This window comes from Panthera uncia (genome assembly GCF_023721935.1).
Source record: "Panthera uncia isolate 11264 chromosome B2 unlocalized genomic scaffold, Puncia_PCG_1.0 HiC_scaffold_24, whole genome shotgun sequence".
Lineage (NCBI taxonomy): Eukaryota > Metazoa > Chordata > Mammalia > Carnivora > Felidae > Panthera > Panthera uncia.
The window spans coordinates 88,618,637-88,639,394 of record NW_026057580.1 but is presented as its reverse complement, the minus strand read 5'-3'; the positions used below and the strand labels follow the sequence as shown (position 1 = coordinate 88,639,394).

The 20,758-nt window shown below is 38.3% G+C and overlaps 1 long non-coding RNA gene across 1 annotated transcript in view; it reads right to left on the bottom strand.

Moving 5' to 3' along the window:
- Positions 1 to 2,830: 2,830 nt before the first annotated feature.
- LOC125938000 (uncharacterized) overlaps positions 2,831 to 20,758 on the bottom strand; it is a 91,213-nt gene continuing 73,285 nt past the window's right edge. Inside the window, exon 3 of the long non-coding RNA XR_007462577.1 lies at positions 2,831 to 3,213. This is a non-coding gene — a long non-coding RNA (uncharacterized LOC125938000). The remainder of the gene's footprint in view (positions 3,214 to 20,758) is intronic.

Here is a 20,758-nt window from a genome sequence, read left to right as displayed (position 1 = left end):
TCACCAGCCCTAGAAGGACACCTTAAACAATTTTTGTGCCTCTGCAAATGTTATGATGGTTAATTTATATGTCAACTTGGTTAGGTTATGGTGCTCATTTGTTTGGTCAAACACCATTCTAGATGCTGCTATGAAGATGTTTTTTTCATATGCAATTAACATTTAAATCAGGAGACTTTGAGTAAAGCACTTAACCCTCCGTAATGTGAGTGGGCTCCACCCAGCCAGTTGAAGGCCTTAAGAAGACTGAAGTCCTAGAGGAAGGAATTCTGCCTCCAGACTGCCTTTGTATTCAAGGGATACAACATCAACCCTTGCCAGAATTTCTAGTCTTCCAGCCCGCTTTGCAAATTTTGCATTTGACAAACCCATAATTGTATAAGCCAATTCTTTACAATAGATCTCTCTCTGTCTGTCTCTCTTCATCTATTTGTTCTATTTCTTTAACGGTTCTACCACATGTGTATATAGTATTGTTCCATTCCTTTCCTTCTCTGTTATCTCTTACTTTCTTTCCCTATGCTTGACGCACTTGGTCAAACGTGGATCCTTAGCTCAACTTATTTTTTGTTCACTAGACAAATCTTGTTCACTAGACAAATTTTGTGCACTTCTATATGTGAATCATGATTTTCTTGGCCCCATCTCCAAGAAAATATTTTTTGCCATATCCACTTAATGAAATGCCCTGGTACTTGCTGCCTTACGAACCACAGTTCTTTTCTCAAAACATTGACTAGAATCACCTTTGCGGGGAGACTCACGACTTAAACTCTTATGGCTCTGGTCAATGACACCTCTAGCAACTTTCACAAAACACCTACCTCTGTCGTATGCCTACTTCTATTCTAGAACCCTGTTTATGTGCTTTTATGGTTATTTTTTCTATGCTCTTTTCTTTTTGGTTTCATCTGGGTTTTCTTTCAAATTTATATTAAAAGCTCTCTAAGGAATGAAACGAGTCTGACTTTTTAGTCAGACTTTTTTGCCAGAAATATGTTCAACATACAGAGGCTCCTTAATAAATATCCTTCACTGTAACTTATTCAGATAACTTGAGATTTTCTAATGGATGGAGTATGGATGAAGCAGAGAGCTAGACACAAAATTACCTAGAATTTCCATAAAACTAAGCCCTGTTTAGATCATGTTTTAAGACCACTGTGAGATTTCAGCTATTGCTATTTATACAACTTCTTTTAAGACCAATTTCCTGAGGGTCCATTGTTAAACTTTTCAAAGTCCTACCAGTACACACATGCTGAGAAGATTATATGCAATGATGCAGTGCTTCTCAAACTTTCATGTGCATAGGACTCACCTAAAGAGCTTGTTAAAATGCAGATTCTGATGGAAAGTGTCTGGGTCGGGCCTGAAATACTGCATCTCTAACGTGTCAGGTGATGATGATGATGATGCCGGTCCATGGTCCACATTCTGATTAACATGAGCCTAACAGTGGGGCGCCTGGGTGGCTCAGTCGGTTGAGTGTCCGACTTTGGCTCAGGTCATGATCTCATGGTCTGTGAGTTCGAGCCCCGCATCAGGCTCCTCGTTGATGGTGCAGAGCCTGCTTGGGATTCTCTCTCTCTCCCTCTCTCTCTGCTCCCACCCCACACACTTGCAGGTGCACTCTCTCACTCTGTCTCTCTCAAAATTAATAAATAAACTAAAAAAAAAAAAAAAAAAAAAAAAAGATGGGCCTAACAGAAAGGACTTGGGAACTAAAGTCACAGCTGACCCCAAATCATGACTCTCTCTCTTACTAGCTCTGGGAAATACCTAAAACAAAAGAATATTGGTAAGATTAAATAAGCAGATGCATATGAAAGCACCTAGAAGAGCGTCTGGAATTTAACAGTTGTTCAGTAATCTTTATTTCTTTCCCACCATGTCAATGACTCTCCCTGTCACCCTGTTATATCTCTCGTGTCTGGCTCTTTTAAATTTGTCAGCTTCTAATGGTGGTATTTTTTCTCAAAACATCTGTAGTTTTTTAAAAACCTGCTTAAATTATCTTTGTTTTTTCATAATCTTTGTAAAATAAACGATTTCTGTACTCCATTCATTTCCATTGGCATACCACACATCCTTGTGTGGGCTTTGAAGTCCAACGGACCCGATTATTCAAATTGTGGCTCTGCGACCTGTTGGCTGAGAACCGATAAAAATTACTTCATTTTTGTAAACTTTATTTTCCTCATTTCAAAAATGAGGATGATAGTAATCTAGGCTACAGTCCTCTTGAAAGGATTACGTGAAAGCATGTAAGAAAGTTAATCAGGGTTTGATTCATAGTAAGCACTTACATCAGATATTTCTGAGCTTTGATTTATATCGTAATGATAAGGGTGGAAAAACTACAGAGGAGACTTAAGGCACAGCCGTGACCGTTCTTCTTTGACAAAGTCAGGAACAGGAGGAATGGGACACAAAGACCTATGATGGAGACATTTGAGTGGATGAGACTGAGAATTCTTGAACACCTACAGTTCACTGAATTCACTGCCTGGCAGAAATCTTTTCCCCCTTGCAAGAGGAGAGCAGCCCTCCCTGTCCCATAAAGGCCTTACCTAAGGCGGCTGCCTTGCAGGATGATGCTTATCTTCCTCCAGATCTACCTTTCATCATGTATCGTCTACAGGCCAAACAATAGTGTCAAGTCTCAGCATAGCCCGAATGGGGAAATACAAGCCCTGCTTTGAGAGAAGATAGCTTGCACATCAAAAAATTGCTAAGCTTGGCGAAAATATAAAAGCAAGAACCAAGAGGCTATGCATGAGGGTGGTCTTTAAGGGTATAGGACTAGATGGGGCAGAATAGATTGTAAGGTTGGTCAGAAACATTTATTGACAAGGGAGCACTCTTCGATAACAGGACGCTCAATGTTGTAGCAGTCTGCTATTGCCACAACAACCACATAATTTCAGTGACATGCCACAAGAAGCCTTTATTTCTCACTTTGCTGAGGTTTGGCTGATACAGTCTGGGCTTGGCTAGGCCTGCTCCCAGCCGTGGGTTGAATCCAGATCGGCAACTCATGTCTTTCATCTTCCTTGGAACAAGGGTTATTCAAGGCATGGTCTTCTTGTGGCTAAAGATAGGAGTTCAGAAGACCGGTCCAACTGTGCATCCATATTTGAAGCTTCTGCTCCCATCATGTTCAATAGCATCCCAATAGCCGAACCAAGTCATGAAGCCAAGCGCAATGTTCTAAGCATTTGAAAGAAAGAAAATACTTTCATTATTTGCAGATGATATAATTGTCTACCTAGAAGACAAAGAATGCATAGATAAAAATATTAGATGAGTAAGAAGCTATAGCAAGGTAGCCAAAGACAAGATCAGTGTACAAAGAGAACTGCATTATTATTTGCTATAAAATCTTATTATAAAAATAATCTATGAAAGATACCATTTATAGTCAAAACGAAGAGGAAAAGCTGCACAGGCTATGTGTGGAGAAAATGTTGAAGCTTTTTGAAAGACCTAAAAGAAAACCTAGATACTTAAAAATATATCTCATAATCAAGGGTAGGAAGGCGCAAAATCATAAGAATATAAATAACCTCCAACAAAATTCTAAATTCAATTAAAAAATGCTAAGTAGTTCTTTTCCCAATAATTTGACAAATCATTCTAAAATTTATATAGAAGAGCAAAAATCCAAGACGAATGAACACATAAAGGAAATTGAAACAAATAATGGAGAAGTGTTCCTACCAGATATCAAGATCTCTTATAAAACTAAATTAATTAACACACTGTAGTATTAGAGCAGAGGCAGATAAATCTATCCACTGAACAGAACGACAAGCTCAGATTAAGACTCATGCTAAGAAAAGAGAGATTTTAGAAGACAGTATAAGAAGAGACCTTTACAGACTTTCGATACGGAACATTTTGTAAAATAAGACAGAAAACATTAACTATAAAAATGTTAATAAACATCATTGCATTCAGAGGATCTTCATTGCTCTAGAAGGTTACCATGGTATGAACCCCCCCAGGTAGTGTATGCATGGGTGTCAAGTGCATTCTCGTGCTGTGGTGACAGAGATGTTTCAAGGCTTCTTCAGTGGCTGAAGAAGAGGCAAGTTGGAAAGAATATGATGGCGGGCAGAAGCCACCATATGACAGTTACTTTCGTTACATTTAGCCATAACTCATTTGCGTTTATTTACAGATAACTATTTAGTTATTTTAGGAGTTACTATTTGATAATTCCAATATCGTAAGTTGCTTGCGATTTCCACTGAAATTCAATCAGTGTGTAGTTTTCCGAGACGCTTCGTGATCTTTGGTTCTGATCGCTGTTTGGCTCACCTTTACCCATGAAAAATTGAAGATGCTTAAGTTTGGAGAAGAATTATGTTTGTTTCTATTAGAAGCAGGAAGGGACTACTGGCCTTGGACAATTTTATCCCCTTTGGAAAGTTCTTGGATTAATCCTAGAGTCTCTGATTTATTTCTCCCATTTTGCCCTTGGCCAAAGGCAGTTTCCCAGCTGTAGCCTTAAATATAGGCATGTATATTTAAGGCAAAGTTACTTCTGAGTTTGTTTAATGATTCCTTTTTCAGCACATATTTTTGTGCTTTTGTTTCCAGGTGGCAGGTTCTTTAGAGTTTTCTTTATTTCCTGCAAGTCCAGAAGTCCAATTAAAATAAGTTTTATGCAGATCTTATTTTTCCCCCTCAGAGGGCCCTCCACAATGTCTGGTCTGCCAGAGGGACAGAAGCCAAAGCCTTGGGTACATAATTTTGGACAGAGCCTGGCCATGTATCGTTGGCTGTTCGCAAACTACAGCAATACCTACTTTCCCTCCTATAAAACCTCCCATGCTTGCTGATAACTCTGCATTGCTCCCTTTCCATCATTTCTGGCACTTTAGTCCCCTCAATGTGGAATGCTTAAGGAATCTTACAACTGCTCCAAGATGAGGAAGTATGAAAGATTGCCAGCCAGTGACTTTCTGACTCTTCACCTGAAACTATAGCCCTTTCTCTACTGTTTTTTTTATTCTGAAAGCAAAAAGGAGGGCGCCTCGGTGGCTCAGTTGGTTAAGCGGCCGACCTCGGCTCAGGTCACGATCTCGCGGTCTGTGAGTTCGAGCCCCGCGTCGGGCTCTGTGCTGACAGCTCAGAGCCTGGAGCCTGTTTCAGATTCTGTGTCTCCCTCTCTCTGACCCTCCCCCGTTCATGCTCTGTGTCTCTCTGTCTCAAAAATAAATAAAACATTAAAAAAAATTAAAAGCAAAAAAGAAATGATTATTCATCAGAACCTGTGCCTTGGTCTGATTAAATTATATCACAGGATAAGAACAGAGAGTAAGCTGACTACAGGGATAACGTGAAACAATGGAGAATTTGGTTAACAAACTCTAAAATAGTTCACAATTCTGTTTGCACTTTGCAATTCTGACCTATAGCCAGACAGAAAAGTGAAAGCCATTTCGCTCTTCAAATACAAATTTAGCTCAGCTCAATTTTAAATCACATATTGAAGGACGTCATTCGACTACTATGATTTTCCTGCTTTGCTCTCGTTCTAAAATATAAAATATCCTGTCTGCTTCTCTTCTATTATGTCTAACCCACAACGGATAAAGCCTTCAAATTCATAGTCAGAAAATCACAATCTACTGTGATACTTTTCATGTTTCCTTTCACCATGAACCAAATTGTGCATTTAAAATTCTGGCTACATTTAGGATCCTAAAAGCACATTAGCTACAATCCAACATTTTCTTTCCCTCTGGTACCCGTTGAAAACACACTTTCCAAGCTCTTACTTACTCACGTAGCAGTTTCAAGTTATACTTTGTTAGCAGCTTTAATAAAACAAAGAAAAGAATCTAGTAAAGAATATAATTAGATCAGAATTTTTAAAAACTTCATATTTCATACTTTCCACCAAAATGTGATCTACAACACTTCTGCAGCTTTGAGTTAAGTTATGAAGTGCTAATAATTTTACCTTTCAATATATTTCTTTTACTTGAGAAGACAAGGCAATAAGTTCCTGCTTTAAAAAAATTACTCCGCTCTAAGCAGACGCCTCCAACCAACCCTCCAACATAAAGGACATGAGAAAACTGGACAAACTGTATACTTAGGGAAAGGGAAATCTACCAAGATAGTGAAGAAATATCAGGACAGAATATGAAAGAGTATAGGAGCCTGAGAAGGTGAGTCTGAGATTTGAGGCTGTTCCCTCCCTCACCTCACCCCCCCACCCCCACCCCCACGTCCCCCATGAACATTTCTGACTCTAGATGGGGCAGCTGTGAGGCTAGGCTATGCTTTCAGCAAACTAGCGGGAGCAGGGATCAACAATTGGGGTCAGGGCTTGTCAAAGGAATGGAGTCTGGTAATTCTCCTTGCTTTTGCTTGGCCACACATTAAGGGTGAACAAGAAGCAAAAAGCCCTCCACGGTGGCTGAAAGACAGTTTTAAGTCATGAAACCCTTCAAATTGGACTGAGTGAATCCCAGGTTGTCAGGACTGCCCAGGCACCTGGTAAAAGCAAATGTCAGTCCTCTCTGGAGGAAGAGACCACCACTGTGAGATTCAAATTACTTCTGTATTCAGTTTTGCAAAATCGATTTCTGGTACGCAATGAAAAACCAGTCACATTAGGAGAAAATAACGCATTCGAGGAAATCAGCAGAAACAAAAGCAAGAAACAGATCGAGAAGGTCTCCAAATATCGGCACTATATGGAGATACGAAACACACACTGTAAGATAACTCTGCGTTCTGTGTTCAGTGAAATAACAGACAAGATGAAGAACGAGAACTGAAAGTTATAAAGACGAAAACTAAATGGAAATTCTGCAATTTAAATAATATTTACCAAGATTAAGAAATCAATGCATAGGTATAAGAGCAGATTTGACCCGGCTAAAGTCATAATTAGTAGCTATAAAATAAGAAAAAGAAAACATATAGAAGAAAGCAGAGAGCAAGAGAAGAAAAATACAGAGAAGTGGATATAAGGTTTAGAAGGCAGAGTGGGAATTCTAATATAAAAGAATTTGAAACATCAGATACAGAAGAAAGAGACAATGTGGACAGAAAAAATATTTGAAGAGATAGTGGTTGATGAAAAATATTGAACTATAGATTTAAGAATCCCTAAAACTCCTAAGCAGGATTAAAACATTTCATACCTAGGTCTGATAGCAAACCTGTTGAATACCAACTGCTCCCTAAAAAGCAAAAGAAGATAGTCATCAAAGGACAACAATTAATCAGAAAGCCATCTTCTTGATAGGCAAAAAGTAAAAACAATGGAATAGAATAATATATTTATGGGCCTGAGAATAATAACTGGTCACCTAGAATTTAATATCCAACAAAGTATTCTTTGAGAATGAAGGAAAAGTAAATATTTTACAGACAAACAGAAATTGAGACAACTCCTCTCCTGAGGACCTGTACCGACAGTCATCAGGCAGAAAGAAAGTAAATTCAGATGAAAGTTTGGGATGTGGGAAGGAAGAGAAAGCAACAGAAAGGGCAATATATATGTGTCAATCTCAATGAATGCTGACCATATATACCAATGATAATGTGTAATTAAAATAGTGAGTTATTGGTGCAAGGATACATTAGAGCAATGAATCAGAATGGGAATCACATAAATAGACCTATGCATATATAGACTACTGATTTATTAAAAAGTTAGCTCTGTAGAGCAGTGGGGAGTAAAAAGTACGGGCATAATGGGATATCGATATTTTTAATGGAAGTTATCCTTTACTTCATACACACACACAAAATAAATTCCAAGGAGATTTTTTTTTAGTTTATATATTTATTTTGAGAGAGAGAGAGAGAGAGAGAGAGAGAGCACAAGTTGGGGAGGGGCACAGAGAGAAGGAAAGTGAGAATCCCAAGCAGACCCTGTGCTGTCAGCTCAGAGCCCTACTCAGGATTTGATCTCGTGAAAGGTGAGATCATGATCTTAGCCCAAATCAGTCATATGCTTAACCAGCTGAGCTGCCTAGGTGCCTTCAAGTAGATTTTAGAGCACTGGGTGCTGTAGGTAAGTGATGAACCATGGGAATCTACCTCAAAAACCAAAACCACACTTTACACACTGTATGTTAGCCAGTTTGACAATAAATTATGTTAAAAAAAATAATAATAAAATTTTTTAAAGATAAAAATTTCACACACGGAAAATAAAAAATAAAAATGAAAATAAATTTAGAAAATAAGTGTAAAAAGTAAATAACAACACTCTCCAAGATACTTTAAGAGAATATCTTCGTGACCTTAGCGTAAGGAAAAACTTTTCAAACAAAGGCTGAAAATGCACTAACCATAAAGGAAAAGATTGATAAAGTGGACTACATTAAAACAATCTCCATTTTTCAAAAGACAGTGCTAAGTAAAAATTTTTTAAAAAGACACTATTAAGACAGTTAAGTGAGTCACACACTGAACAACAGTATGTGCAATACACATACTTGGCAAAAGGTTCACCTACTGAGTCTACAAGAAGATGCCTAAAGATCAATAAGAAAAAGACATCCCAAAAGAAAAATGGGCAAGAGATTTGCATAGGCACTTCAAAGAAGAGAAAATACAAAGAGGTTGATAAACACAAAAAAGGGGTTCAATTGCATTAGTGATAAGGAAAATGCAAGTAAAACCAAAATGAGTACCTCCCCCTCCCCCACCTGAACTGTTAAAAAGAAAATGACTGGCCATCACAAGTGTTGGTGGGGAGGTGGAGCAGAGGAGACTCTCATAATCTGATGATGGGGATGTAAATTTGTATAGCCTCTTGAAAAGTTTATTGGCATTAATTACTAAAGCTCAATTTACACATAATCCATTGACTCAATAATTCTACTCCTATGTAGATATCCAGTAGAAATGAGCATGTGTGCACCAAGAGACATGCTCAAGAATGTTACCGTAGCATTGTTTCTAACAATAATTCTAACCGGGTAGCAATCCAAAAGTCCAGCAAAAGTAGAACAGATCAATTAATTCTGGTATATCCTTTCAATTCTTATGAATTGCATGAATACATAACTGCAAACAACACTGTGGATAAATCTTGCAAATATAATGTGGGTTGAAAGACTGCTTACATTATATGATTCCATTCTTGTAAATTTAAAAACACCTGACACTAAACTATAATGTTAAATGATGCATATGTATATGGCATAACTACAAAGATATGCATGAATGTGATTATAATAAAAATTATGGAAGTGGAAAAAATTATGGTAGTGGAAATTTGGGGAAGGAGGAAGGAAGAGATACTGACTGGGGTACACAAAGAGTACTTTTGGGTCTGGGCAATTTTCTGTTTATTCCTAGATCATGGACAGGATGTACACTTTGTAATAGATCATAGAACTTAACATTTTGGTTCTGTATTTCTTTTCTGTATGCATGTTTATATTTCACAATAAAAAAAGTTAAAAACTAAACCAACATAAAGTAAATAAAATAAATTTTAGCTTGAGAGTCAAATTTTTGTAAGGATCACCTTTTGCCATTTTTCTTTTCAGACTGTAAATAGTAGAGAGTGATGTGTCAAATGTGGAATATTCCATCTTGAAAGGAAAAGGGCTGATACCTTTTGGATATACCAGACGTTTGCATGCTTGTTATTTTGTTTTGTTTTGCTTTTGTTTTTAGCAGTTCAAAAAGAGATTGAGTAGCAGTATGTTGTGACCAGAAATGTTTTCTCGAAGGAGACTACTTTTTTTTCTCTTCCTTTTCTTTTCATACATACGGAATACGTACCGAAGAGAAGAAAGAAAAAAAAAAAACTACTACAAAGGATACATTACTATGTAAAAGCAACTGAAATTCAGTATAAGAATATGTTGACCTCTCCCTTTTCCTTTGTTGATTCTTAGTTCATTTTCACAAACTGCTTTTGAGTTTGGACCTTCTGTCTCTAGTTTTCCTGTTTCCCTGAAGAGTTTCTTCAAATTACAAGTACCCCCAAACAACCTTAATTAAATGCCTTTAATTATAAGTTGAAATGTATGTTTTCCCATTGGCTACGACTTTACAATTTCCTAACAATGATGACCTCACTGCTATTCTGAAGTTCAAAACCACATGCATAGCTACTAATCCATCGTGGATTTGTGCCAAGTGTCACTCCTCTCCTTGGTGCTCAAGAGCACTGGTGAGACTGTGATCATTAGAACCCCCTGAGGATGAGAATCTTACACGTTCATGCATAGCTTCTGCCCAAACTGCTTTTGTTCAAACACAAGCCTGTTTTTGCAATTACTCTAAAGATGGAGTCAGCTTATTGTATTGATATGGCAGATCTATGTGGGCTCCCTTTCCTGGAGTATAGACGTTTTGATGACTTTATGAATAAAACTTCTGTTTGAGTCAAAAGTAATTCCAAGGAAGAAAGTCTGTAGGATCTGAAACCTATTAAATAATGTGTTAAATTAACACCCAACCTTTCACAGCACCCACTTAATCACTAAATCCTGCTCGTTGTTTTTCCTGAAGACACCATCATTTCTTGCTCAAATTACTACGAACGTTTTCTTACTGGCCTCCCTCACGCTAATCTTGATCCCTTCTTAGTGATCACGCTAAAAAGTAAGGATACCCTCTTACCACCATGTTTAAAGTCTCTTCCTTCCAAAGTATCCAGAATTCTCAGAATAAACTTCAAATTCATTTAGCAGACCCCAAAACCCTTCGTGATCAGACCTCTGAAGATGTGAAGAGGCTGTTTGCCCCAGGATTTTGAATTGGTTGCCCAAGATGTGTTGTGTTCTCTCCTCTCTCTGCACCTGTGTACCGTTCCTCTACCCATAACCCCACTTCTACACCTCCCTTCTTCCTCTGAGAATTTCACATGGTTAATGGCTATTTCCTATTTGGCCTTTTCAGTCTCGGGTTAGATATCACTTTTTCTGCGTTTCCTTCTCTCAAGATCCCAGTCTGGATTATATGCCACCCAGCATGTGTTTTTATAAGATTCTATACTTGGCCCCCTGACTTTCTTATCGCTTTGAATTAATGGCTCATCTCATTTTCTGCCTGAACCACAATTCATAAGCCTTAGAGGGCGGGGGCTGTGTCTGCAATGTGGCTAACACTGATGGCTAGCACTGTGCTGGCACAGACTGGGTACATTCTTGAAAAATAATAATAATTGTATGCGGTACTATTGTCCACTATTAAATAGTAGGCACTGAAACTCTGAGTGGAAGAAAGGCAAGAACAGGGTATATAGGCAACTATTTCATGACGGACTAAAGCAATGAAATCATATTCCATCTACAGATGGGAAAATGTTTTCATGATTGGCTGAAGATGTGTTTCAAGTGTCTTGCCAAAATTTGAGAATATCACACCAATAAGATTAGCTTCAAAATCGGAAGCCATACTTTTCAAATCCCAAACCAGAACAGGTGGGGACAAATGATTCTAGTGATTGCTAAATCCATCTACATAAACAATGTAAAATGTTTAAAAATAAACTGTATTTAACACTTAAGAAATTGCCTTCCCTAAAAATAATTAAATCTCTTGGGAATAGCATACAAGCATATAAGATAGCATATATATACGTGCATATGTATGTATATATATGATAAAAATCTGAACGCTATGCTTTCTGCATCTATAAATGTATAAATTTAGGGTGTTTTTGATGAGAAAATGCAAACTGACTTAGGCTATGAGGAAATATCCATCATGAACTTCAGAGGTGGAACAAGTGATAGAATTGACTAATCCAGAGGCTCTGTCGCCATTTCTCCCCTTGCCTTTAGCTGTGTGCTCTCCCAGGTAGGCTGGAGCCTCCAGTTGGAGAGCAAATGGTTCTACAGCGGTTCTAGGCCTCCAACTTGTACACCACAACATAGAAGAGACTTCTTTCCCGGGAGAACTCAACAATATCTCTTCAGGTCTTAAGTGCCCAAAACGTGTAACGTGTCACATGTGAAATAATGGCCGTGGCCTCATTGGTTTATCCCTGAGTTCCTAAACATGTCCCTGTAGACCAGACATGAGCTAGACACGTAGCTCAAAATCAGGGCATTGAAAGGAGGGAGAAATGGGACAATAGATCCTGAGAAAACAGCCAACAATTCTCACTATAGTAAAGAGAGCATGATTCAGTTTCAAGTTTTTAATAATTGCTTTTCAATTATTAAAGAAAGAAGATATATAGAGTATACGTTTATATCGCATAGGTTTTTAGTGGAATTCAAATTGAGCATATGCCTAGCTTCAAAACATAAAGGATCACATTTTAGTACATGGTGTATAATAATCTGAGTAACACATTCAAAGGCTCATCATGAGAGGCAAATACTCAAATGCAAAACATTGCTCAAAGCCAAACACTATAGGTCTCCTGGGTGGCTCAGTCGGTTGAGTGTCTGACTTCGGCCCAGGTCATGATCTCACGGTTTGTGAGTTTGAGTCTCGCATTGGGCTCTGTGTTGACATGTCAGAGCCTGGAGCCTGCTTCGGATTCTGTGTCTCCCTCTCTCTCTCTACCCCTCTCCTGCTCATGCACTATGTCTCTCTCACAAAAATAAGTAAATATTAAAAAAGAAAGAAAGAAAGAAAGAAAGAAAGAAAGAAAGAAACTCAAAGCCAAACACGATAGCCATTTAAAAATATTTTCTGACTTCTGACTGGTTAAAAATGGTTTGCTTGGAAGTATTGTTAATAAAATATGTGGACTTAGAAAATACGTGTGCAATTCCTAAATTGTGGAAATGATAGTCAAAGAATTGAAATAGATAACTATATTGTTAAATGGATTCAGCCCTTTGTTTCTTAGGCAAAGTAAGAAATACACATAATATGCAAAAATCTGTTTACACATTTTGTTTAGAGAAAGCACTTAAATTGTATATTTTACTTTTCTGGCTTCCTCAAAGAAATCATAACCCGAGTTTGACAATATGAGTGATATAAAGACAAAGTAAACAATATATACAACTCCTTTCTAAGTTAAACTGCCTTCAAGCACAAAACAAAAGATTTGTTTCATTGTGTGCCTGACTTGGCTGTGCTGGAAGGTCAGGCTTGCGCCCAGGCCCCTAAGACCATAACGTCATGCCTTTTCCCACGCAGGAAATGTCGTACTATTATGGGTAGCATACAAATTAGAAACGCAGAAGTCATTTTAAAGCCATCTTTGTTTTGGCCCTCAATTCATTATTTATATCTAGGATATCCTCATCTTGTTTAATTAAAGAGTGCTTTAAATTTTTTTTTTTAATTTTTTTTTCAACGTTTTTAATTTATTTTTGGGACAGAGAGAGACAGAGCATGAACGGGGGAGGGGCAGAGAGAGAGGGAGACACAGAATCGGAAACAGGCTCCAGGCTCCGAGCCATCAGCCCAGAGCCTGACGCGGGGCTCGAACTCACGGACCGCGAGATCGTGACCTGGCTGAAGTCGGACGCTTAACCGACTGCGCCACCCAGGCGCCCCAAGAGTGCTTTAAATTTTTATCAACAAAAATTAAATAGTTTAATACAGTTAGTGCCACAAAGTTTGGTTTAAAAAGTCCAGACTCTCTCTTTAAATAAGGCTAGGGTTAGATTTTCCTATCTAGATTGAACCAAACTATATAATTTTTTATGTTCAGCCCAGGATCCTATGCAGAGATTATTATCAAATGGATAATAATGAATATAGCACATAACAGGCACTTAAGAGTTTTTCACATAGTAAATTGTACTTAAAAAGAAATGTTATATGTCAGTATACATACATATGTATTTCTTTTGCATTCTGAACATGGGGAAATTCCTGTGTGTGTGTGTGCGTGTGTGTGTGTGTGTAGGAAATAGAAAGAGACCGTTGTTAGAAGAACTTCAGTAAAAGCAAAACTTACTGTCATTTTCCTATTTTTACATGTATAGAGTTGACCAAAGCCATCCATTATAAAAAGGAGACATGACTCACAAATCATTTAAAAGCTGTAGAACCGGGGCGCCTGGGTGGCTAGTCGGTTAAGCATCTGACTTCAGCTCAGGTCACGATCTCGCGTTCCGTGAGTTCGAGCCCCGCGTCGGGCTCTGGGCTGATGGCTCAGAGCCTGGAGCCTGCTTCCGATTCTGTGTCTCCCTCTCTCTCTGCCCCTCCCCCGTTCATGCTCTGTCTCTCTCTCTGTCTCAAAAATAAATAAACGTTAAAAAAAAAATTAAAAAAAAAAAAAAGCTGTAGAACCTCACACCTTCTTTTACTGGCTCTACACTGCACTTATTGCCAAGGTCACTGTGGTTACCAGAGCCTTGCTTTTCTAGGATTGAAAATATTTTGTTACTGAAAAACACATCGTATTATTTACATAAATATAAATAAATTATATTTATCATGTAATTTAGATAAAAAGAGCTTAGGTCAAAATCAAAATAAAAGACAGGGTATTTGCCCTTAAAGCAGTGTCTCTTTGAAAAGCCCCAAAGTATTTATAGAACAACCCTCAAGACGCTGTTCTGGCCTTGACTTCATCACTCCCCTCTTGTGAGACTTCAACATTGTTTTTCCAGTTTCCAACTTTACACAATTTATGCCTCCTGCATAAAAAAGTAGATTCTGTAAAGTTCTTCAGATTGCTAAGAAATGAGGGATAAACGCAATAAACACAAAATATTAAGACAGGAAGTCTGTCCCAATAAGTCTGGCCACATTTTAAAACTTCCATTGCTGCTACACTATCCCAGACCACAGAAAAAGATGCAAATCTCCCCAATTCATTTTACAAAGACAGCGTACATTTATTGTCAAAACCTGCTAACCCTTTATTGCCAAATAGGTTCCAGAATATTAAATTTGAGTATGTAATTGCATTGCATATCTCAACATGGTATTCACCACTCATCATATATTGATGTGGAAAAGATATCACATCGTAAACTCAAACTCCGCCCCGCCGGGATCGGACCCGTCCTTCCCTCCCCTCCCCTGCATCTCCTTCCTGCACGCTGGGACCACATCAGGGTAGTTCTGGCCTTGAGCCTTTAGCCAGCGACAGGCCATTTTTCAGGGACTCAACATCATGTCACTAGTTCGCTCTGATGCACTTGTCCTGGTGCTGAGATTCGAATTTGGCTGTTTCTTGGGCCTCCTTTGAAAAGGAGATCTGACCCTGAGCCCCTTGTCGTAACTAAAAGCCGTAACTGCTGACGCTAATTCTGAGGCTGACTCTGTCTGATTCACCTTGCACGTGGGACACCTGGATGCGGACTTGTCTGGGCTGGCGCTGTCGGAACTACTATTGTCTCCACTCCGCTGGACGGGACAGCCTCTCGGAATTTAGGATTGATTCTGTCTCTTCAGCATCTGACCAATCGCCATGACATTTTTAGTTCTGGGTATTTCTCCTTCCAAGTGTGACTCTTTCTGACTACCGTTAACCAAGCGGTATCTGACAAATGACAGACCTCCCCACGCTTCAGCACTAATTTTTGTATTTGTTCCCGATATCAACATGCTAAAAGAAGAACACTAATGTGATGCTACTATCCGTAAGTCAATGGTCCCGTAGACACACACGCACATGCGCACACACACACACACGCACACATAGATGAACACATAGAAACACATACAAAGCGCTAGATGGCAATCTATAATTTCCTAAGTGGGTAGAATTGCATGATTTTGACAGTATCGAAGGCAGTTTTTTGCACCCAGTAATACTTGGTATGTCGACATTGAGAAATTAGATGCCCGCTTTCAGTCATGGCACTGCTTACTGCTTCCCACTTGTACTTTCTTCTTTTTTTTAATTTTTTTTTTAAATTTTTTTAACGTTTATTTATTTTTGAGACAGAGAGAGACAGAGCATGAACGGGGGAGGGGCAGAGAGAGAGGGAGACACAGAATCAGAAGCAGGCTCCAGGCTCTGAGCCATCAGCCCAGAGCCCAACACGGGGCTCGAACTCACAGACCGCAAGATCGTGACCTGAGCTGAAGTCGGACGCTCAACCGACTGAGCCACCCAGCCCGCTTGTACTTTCTAATGATACGTCTTGTCAAGTGATTTTCACTACAAAGTGTTTTTATTCCCGCGTTCTCTCCTCGGTTCTCAAAAGTGAAGTTTCTGGCTAAAGTTCTGTTCCAAATCTTGACACCCTTTTCGGCTTACTCGTTAAAACCAAAATGCCTTAACAGTTATGTAGTTAATAGAAAATTGTTAAAACAACCAGGTTTCCTCCAGTGCGCATTTTCCCAGATACAGTTAAATCCATACTAATGAATACCAGGAGCATCTGTCTTCAGATTATAGGCACATTGCTTTTTAATATAAATATCAACCCAAAGAAATCGCTTACTACATTATTCAGAGGACACAACAGGAATGTTTTAGGGCAGTTGGAAGATGACAAGAGGATCAGTGTTTGGACCTCCAAGGCAATGTTTCTGTTTGAAATATTGCAGTATCATTTGCAGGGAAGGCATGTGAAATTCTGTATGTTACTTGATTAATATGGGCAGTGACATAGTTTTCCAAACTGTAGTTTTGTCTGACTTTCAGCACCATTTAGCAGTAAACGCGAGACATGTTACATTGCAATTTAACTTACAACCTCTCTGAATCAAAAGCCACCCACCATTACCCAATCACCTACGCGTAGGCTTTCACCCCTCAACACTTGCTCATTGACACCAACCCATCACATCTTACCAACACTTGGCCCCTGGACAGTCCCTGAGTCCCCATTTCACACAGTCTTCTTCCTATGTTGTCCCTTTTCAACTGGTTTCTTTTTTTAAAAATTTTGTTTGATGTTTATTTATTTTTCAGAAACAGAGACTGAGCACGAGTAGGGGAGGGGCAGAGAGAGAGAGAGAGGGAGACACAGAATCCGAAGCAGGCTCCAGGCTCTGAGCTGTCAGCAAAGAGCAGGAGTGGGGCTCGAACTCACGAACCATGAGATCATGACCTAGGCCGAAGTCGGACGGTTAACGGACTGAGCCACCCAAGTGCCCCTCAACTGGTTTCTTTTTGCCCAGCCTTGAACTCTCTTTCTCTTAGGCCTGTCAGCTACCCTCCTCCCACCGAAAACCCCATTTCTCATGGTTAGGAGAGGAAGGACAAAAGCAATTTGGCTTTGAAGCATTTAAGTGGATTCCTTGCTTTAAAGACATAGCCAAATGAAGATATATTGCCTTTACTCAAAGCAAAAAAAAAAAAAAAAAAAAAAAAAAAAAAAAAAAAAAAAAAAAAAATCCAGATTTATACAAATTAAAGTTACATTGTATGCCAAGAGATGTTTGATTTTGTCTCTCTCTTAACTTGATTGTTAGGCAATCATGAAGAATAGAAAAAGAACTAAAAAGGTCATTATGGGGATTAAATGAAATCTGACTGGTTAGTGGGCTTATGCTCTCATCAAGGTCATGTATTAGTTTGATTTCACTAGGTTTTAGCATAACAACCCCTTGTCTCAGGACACAATGGTACAAGTTCAAAATCGTTTGCATAATTCTGGTCCAACATTTACAAATACTTACATCTAATCAGAATGTAGTTTCCATATAGAACAGTCATCCCCTGGCCTAGTAACTGGCTTCATTCAGAAAAAAAAAAAAAAAAAAATTAATCGTAATTACAAACATAAATAAACACTGTTGTTTTCATGTGATATGTTTCAGCAAAATCAATCAATTAATGGAGCAAATCAATAACTTCCAGTAATATATAAATTAAGTAGATATGGAGGCAGTGCCCTTCTTATTCATGGTTTTCTTACCATAAGATTAACACTGTGGCAGAGTTAATTACCTTCTTCATGTGAATTGGATATCATTTCCCAAAGAGAAAACCCAAGACTAACGATAGCAAAATTAGAACTGATAAAACGGCTTGCAGTAACATAGTCTGCCGAATTATTGATATTAAATAAATAGCTTTTGTAAATGTTTCATAGCAACAGTCAGTTAAAAAAAAAATGTTTGCAAAACATCCTGTTCCAAGCGCCAGCCACAGAATTTAAAAACATAGCAAACAACCCAACAAAAACTTCCAGGCAAAATTTAACAACAAAAATGAAGGAGAAGGAAGAGGAGACGGGTGATGAGGAGAAGTAGGAAGACGGAGAAAGAGAAAGCATTAATTCTTTTTAAAGAATTAATTCGCAAATTTATCTTGCACATTAAAAATGAAGAAATTCTATAAAAGAAGGGATAGTAAGGAGAAAAGCATCTTACCCGGTATCAAAATATACCATAAGACTATATTAATTAAAACTGGTGATACAGGAATAGACAAATAATAGAATAAAATGATGACAGTAGTTAATTCCATGCTTATATGAGAGGTTAGTCTATTAAAAAGGTAGCATTTCAAATTTCAGAAGGAAATGGCCCATTTGACAAATGATGTTATTAAAACAACCCTCCACTTAGGAGAAAAAGAAGTTGTAAGGAATACTTTCCAGATGGATTAAATATCCAAACCTAAACATGAAAAGTAATAATGGAAGATAAGGTAGTAAAATTATTTCTATGATCTCCCTAATCAAGACACAAAATAGTGCAAAGAAATGAGAGATTTAAAAAAAATTAAATTATTCTTTTAAACAACAGACTAATTTGGCAGATGTTTCCTTAAGATGGACACTAGGGGCACCTGAGTGGCTCAGTCAGTTAAACTTCTGACTCTTGACTTTAGCTCAGTTCATGATCCCAGGGTCATGGGATCAAGCCCTGCATCAGGCTCCATGCTGAGTGTGGAACCTGCTTGGGATTCTCCCTCCCTCTCTCTCTCTCTCTCTCTCTCTCTCTCTTTCTCTCTCCCTATGCCCCTCTCCCCACTTGCTCTCTCTCTCTCTTTCTAAAATAAAAAATTAAAAACAGAAGTATAGACTTATCCCCCCCTTGAGGTCAGGGTGCCTACATAAATTATTTGGAATTCTTCAAACAGGAGATTTATCTCTTCTCCCATATTTATTCATTTATTCAATTATTTATTTATAGAATTATGGACTCAGAGATGTTTATTGTATACCCTGTCTTATAACCAATACTACTTTATTTGTTTTATTACTCAAATTGGCCCAGTTTTGGCCATTGGGAGCTCTTTCAGTAGGGCCCTGTGCCTCTTGGACATACACACCCCCCATCGGTAGTGTTTTGTTTTGTTTTTGAGTAGTTCCTTACTGTTTGGCACTACAAGATGCTCCAGACTGATCCCATATATTTCCTTCCTGAGCCCCAGGGTCAGCCATTTCTCCAGAGAGCTCTGGTTCCTTCTATTGGAGAATGGTTTTCGCAACCAACATCTGGGCACTAAGTTTGCTCTTCACTACTGAGATTTTGCTTCTAGCCTCCCTCAGCTGACAAAGCAAATAAATATGAATATATTCACTAACCCAAGTGTATGCAAATATCTATAAATGTTTCTATGTGTAACCATCCATGTCCATATGTAGCTAAATATGAGTTTATAATGATTGTCTCCAGTTCTCAGCCATTACCACTTGAATCTCTCTAGCCTCTTCCCTTGCTTGTCTGTAGATTCCAGGACAACAGTGACAAATTCAACACCCACCACCTGCCACCTATTTACTTAATTTTTCAATTCCAGTATACATAGGTCCGTATCAGAATTGTTTACCTGTGCCCCCATGAGAAACGACTTTATCAAACAGAGGGTAGCACTTTTTTACCTTTAGTCTTACAGATTCTGCTCATTTGCAGAGTTGTTTAGGTCAGCCTCTTTTACCCCATCCCCTGCAATGCTGTTGTCTCATATATTTGTAATACATGTATATTCTCTTGTTGTAGTCTGTATTCTTTCCTGATATCCCCCAACCTCCTAAATATTTTTTTTTCATTTGCATATATTAAAGTTCACTCTTTATGCTGTAAAAGATCTATGGGTCTTGTCAGATATTGAAAGGCATGCATCAGCCATTCGAGTATCATACAGAATAGTTTCACTGCCCCCAAAAATCCCCTTTGCTTCACCTATTCATCCCTCCTCCCTGAACACCTAGCAACCACTGATCGTTCTACGTGTATACTTTTGCCTTTTCCAGAATGCCATAGAGTGGAATCGTGCAATATAGAGCCTTTTCAGGCTAGTTTATTTCATTGAGAAAAAAAAAAATCTAAATCAAGTAATGAGAATAGAAGTGACTTGAAGTATAAAGAAAAAAAGGAATATAAATATCTAGTATGGATCACAATTTATAAACACCAAACTCAGAATGCATAGGCTTTGTGGCCCTCGGAGACTTTGGGAAAACACTCAGCAAGCGTCCTTTGTGAAAAAAAAATCCTTAATTCCAAACCTTGTAAATCAACACAGGACCTGTCAGCAGGACTGCGTGAGTCCATCTAGTTACTGCAGATGGCCGGTCTAAGGGGGAGAGGTAACCTCGAAAGGAACTAAGATTTATCCACAGCTAGAATTCAAACCATTTCAGGGATATGGTTAAGAGAGTAATTTTATTCTAAATTTGTTTTTGCAATAGCAGACCATTTAAGAGACCATATAATGTTTAAAAACCAAATACCCATAGGTATGATACAGTCAAAAATATCTTCCCCATGGCTTAATAGTGTACTATTTAAAGTGCAAAAATTATACCACACAGAAGCATGAAAAAGAAATGTAATGATCAGGCGGTTAAGGGGTATGTATTCTACTTAAGGGCAAGCGATTGTTTCTTGAAGAACGGCATTTCGACAAACTGAAAGCGAAAGTGTATTTAAGCCATTAAATAGTTTTTGTTACTATTAAGTTAAAATCATTAGCTGA